Genomic DNA, 4,547 nt, shown 5'->3' with positions numbered 1-4,547 from the left:
CACCCCCGAATCCCGGAGCACGTCTGGCACAGTGCGCCGTACGGGTGGCCATGACCCGTCTGGCGCAGCACTGTTGCCACGTTGGCCCTGATGTCATCCACGACGGGCTGCCAGAGTGGTCCACGGGCGGTGGGCCCCTTCAGGCAGAGAGACACCCGAAGGCGGCCCGGCCTCCCCCAGTCGGCCCAAGACAGAGCTGGCTCTGCATAGCCGGCTTGTCACCCCCTCGAAGGAGACGCCCCATTAAGGAGACAAGATGCGGTGAGGCTACAGCGATCACCCGCCGGACGGCGGCACTGTAGCCACACCCACCTCGGCGAAGCCATCGTCACCAAGATTGAGCAACAGTAACCAGCCACCGACAAGGCCCTGGATAGTGGGGCCTGCCTGTCGACCAAGGAGCCGGTAGCCGGCGGGCCCCAGCAGTCGGCGCGGAAGCCGGCGAGAGCAGACACAGACGGCCGGGCCCCACACCCAGCTGGATTACCATAATATCCCCGGGGGGTAGGCCTATATAAACCCCCCGGGACACCCATGCAAAGGGTTGATCCCTGCTAGTTTTAAACACCACATAGGGAGGAGAAGAAAGCGGGCAGAGCCCTTCTTCCTCCTCTCGCAAAACAGCTCAAGGAGCATCGTGTAGCTACTTGTTCATCTAGTGATCATGCGGAGACCCCGCAGAGCAGCAGTAGGGGTGTTATCTCCACAGAGAGCCCCGAAGCTAGGTAAGATTCGCCGGCGTGCATGTCTTCGCCTCATCCCGCTTCCAGGCACCGGCGACGTCTTATTGGCTCCCACAATGATAAGCCATCCGTTGGCATATGTCGCACCTACCACCCGACATTTGGCGCCCACCATGGGGCCAGGTGCACCGTCGTCCGGAGACCTGTTCTGGACAGGAACCTTCTTCCTCCCCCGCGAGCGTAGCCAGCCCGGCACGCCCGATGGCGCTTGCCACGACGCGCTGCAAGGCGTCACCAACGTCTGCGCAGCGAGCGGCCGCGCCGATCTCCTCGACAAGACCCTCATCTCCAACGAGCTCGCCTCCGACGCGGGCACCGACCACCTTGTCAACCTCCTTGGCCAGCTCCATGTCTCCGGCGAGCCTGCTGTGGACTTGGAGTCGGTTGGCTCCACCGATACGATGCCTGTTGACTCCGACACGGCCTCACTCGACACCTTCCCCACCGACGTCATGATCTACAACGACCCGCTTCCCCGGGCCGATGGCTGCGATGCTGTCACCACCGAGGTGATGGTCATCGGCCACGGCGGCGCTGCTGACGAGAGCGCCCACGACGTCCCGCATGCGGCGGTCCACGACTTGTCCATCCCCCTCCCGGCCGATGCCGACGCTGAAGCACTGGAGGCTCGCCGCCTCGCCCTCCTCGCGGAGGGCCGGAAGTTGGTTTCCATGAGACGCCTTGCTGAGGCCCACCGACGCGAAGCCGACCGCGCCGCCTTTGGCACGCCGCCCCCAGGCGGGCCCAGCCGGGTCGGTGTTGTCAGACAGCGCGGCGCTATCGTCGCCGACACGTTAGGAGTCGACCGCCCAGTCTACGCCACTCCACTCGAGAACCTGCGCGCCGCCCAGGCGGCCGTAGATGAGCTAGACGGACTGGGGGCCGAAGAACTCCCCCACATGACCCGACGCATCCAGCAGCTAATTGATGCAACCGCGCAGCGGCACGAAGCCGACGCCCGCGCAGAAAGCCCTCCCCCGCGCCGAGATCACGGCGCGACGTCCCGGACGCCGACTACGGGTAAAACCCGCGTGCGGCGCGAGAAAGAGCCGGCTGCCAGCCGAAGCCAAACCCAGATCTCCATCGAGCGAGACGCAGAAGGCCACCCCCGGGCATTGGAGTGGAGGGGCAACCCACCTCCGCCTCGGCCCCGTGGAGAGAGATATCCCACCCCGCCGCCTATTGCGCATCTGACTCTCAGCGGCCGGCTAGGTCGCCGCGAAGGAGTCAGCGAGAATGACGCCCGCCATCGGATCGACCGCCTGGCGCGATCCCTGGCGCTGGAAGAAGAAGACGATGTCGGCCCGCCTTGCTTCGGCCCCCGCATCCGCGACGAGCCCTTCCCCAAAGGGTTCTCGCTCCCAAGAGACACGCCCAAGTACAACGGCTCTGTGAAGCCGGAAGATTGGTTGATCGACTACTCCACGGCGGTTATCATAGCCAATGGCAACAGGCGCATTGCCGTGAAGTACGTGCCACTCATGCTGCAAGGCACGACGCGGACCTGGCTCAACAGCCTCAAGCCATACAGCATCAACGGCCGGCTAGATTTCACAGAAGCCTTCGTCCGCAACTTCACCAGCACCTACAAGCGGGCTCCCAAGCCCAGACAACTCTCCTTGTGCGTACAAGGCCCCGCCGAGTCTACTTGCGACTACCTCACGCGTTGGGCCGAGCTCCGCAACTCTTGCGAAGGGGTGCACGAGGTGCAAGCCATAGAATACTTCACTGCCGGGTGCCGAGAAGGCACCCTCCTCAAGCACAAGCTTCTCTGCGACGAGCCGACTACCCTCGACGAGCTTCTGGACATAGCGGACAAGTACGCCACCGCCGACTCCTCAATGAAGACCGAGCTCCGGGTAGACGCGTCCGGGAAAGTACTCAACCCAGCGCCCAAGACGCCGGCTGGGGATTCCGGCCGACGCCCACACCCGAACGACCACAAGCGCAAGGGCCTTGCGCCACCTCCCGCCAGTCGGCAGGTGGCCACAGTCGAAGACGAGCAGCCCGAAGGGCGGCCCGCGCCCAAGAAACCCAAGGGCGGCAGGCCGGCTTGGCAGCCAGCCTTCTCCTACGAGCAAACTCTCGACGCCCCGTGCAAGTTCCACAGCGGCGCGAAGCCGTCCAACCACACAACCCGGAAGTGCCATTGGCTCACCCGAATCTCCAAAGGTGAAGGGCTCGCGCCGCCTCCGCCTGCCGGCCCGCCGCCTCCGGCTCCGCAGCCGCCGACCGTTCAGCCCACAGTCGGAGCCGTGCATGATGAGTTCCACGACGAGCATGCCGCCTATGTCATCTTTACAAGCCAGCTCGAAGACCGGCGCAGCAAACGCCGAGAGCACCAGGAAGTCAGCATGGTCGCTGCCAACCCCGCCGAGCACATGCACTGGTCAGAAAAACCTATCAGCTGGAGCCGGGCCGACCACCCAGAGGTGATGCCATCTCCCGGCTCTTATGCATTGGTTCTGGATGCCACCCTTGCAACGGACAGACGCGCCGCCCGTTTCTCCCGCGTGTTGATAGACGGCGGGAGCAGCATCAACATCTTATACCGTGACACCCTGGGGAAGCTGAACGTCAATTCGAAGCAACTCATGCCTACTCGGACAGTGTTCCATGGCATCGTACCCGGCCTGTCCTGCGCCCCCATTGGCAAGATCAAGATTGATGTACTCTTTGGGGACAAGGAGCATTTCCGCCGGGAAGCAATCTGGTTTGAAGTGGTGGACCTGGAGAGCCCCTACCATGCATTGCTTGGCCGACCTGCCTTGGCCAGGTTCATGGCAGTTCCCCACTATGCATACCTCAAGATGAAGATGCCGAGCACCAAGGGCGTCATCACCATAGCCGGCGATTACAAGAAGTCTTCCGAGTGCGCAGCAGCCAGCAGTCGGCTGGCCGAGTCCCTTGTGATTGCCGAAGAGAAGAAGATGTTGGATCGAGTCGTGGCCATGGCCGGCCAACAATCGGCCCTGTCCCCCGATCCCAAGGAGTATGATGCCCAAGGATCTTTCCAGCCGGCCAAGGAGACGAAGAAGGTACCTCTTGACCCCGAGCACCCAGAGAGGTTTGCTATCATCAGGGCAAACCTAAACAGCAAATAGGAAGGCGAGCTTGCCGATTTCCTCCATGAGAATCGGGACATCTTTGCATGGTCCCCCAAGGACATGCCGGGTGTTCCAAAGGAATTCGCCGAGTAGAAACTACACGTCTGAGAAGACGCAAAACCAGTCAAACAACCCCTCCGCCGACTGTCGGAGGAGAAAAGAAGGATTGTGGGAGAGGAGATAGCCCGGCTTCTGGCATCCGGCTTCATCATGGAAGTTTTTTTTCCGGAGTGGCTCGCCAACCCGGTCCTCGTATTAAAGAAGAACAATAAGTGGCGCATGTGCATAGACTACACGAGACTCAACAAGGCCTGCCCCAAAGATCCCTTTGCCCTGCCGAGGATTGACCAAGTGATAGACTCCATGGCCGGATGCGAGCTGTTGAGTTTCTTGGATGCTTACTCAGGATACCACCAGATAAAGTTTGACCCGGCTGACCGCCTGAAGACCGCCTTCATCACGCCATTCGGAGCCTTCTGCTACCTGACTATGACATTTGGCTTGAGAAATGCTGGTGCCACTTTTCAGCATTGCATGCAGAAGTGCCTCCTCAAGCAACTTGGCAGAAATGCCCACGTCTACGTAGACGACATTGTGGTGAAGACGGAGAAGCGCGGCACCTTGCTGGAAGACCTCAAAGAAACATTTGAGAACCTACGCCGGTTCCAAATCAAGCTCAACCCCGAGAAATGCGTGT

The sequence above is a fragment of the Triticum urartu genome, chromosome 3, assembly GCF_003073215.2.
Source record: "Triticum urartu cultivar G1812 chromosome 3, Tu2.1, whole genome shotgun sequence".
NCBI classification, from domain to species: Eukaryota; Viridiplantae; Streptophyta; class Magnoliopsida; order Poales; family Poaceae; genus Triticum; species Triticum urartu.
This window is presented reverse-complemented; position numbering follows the sequence as displayed.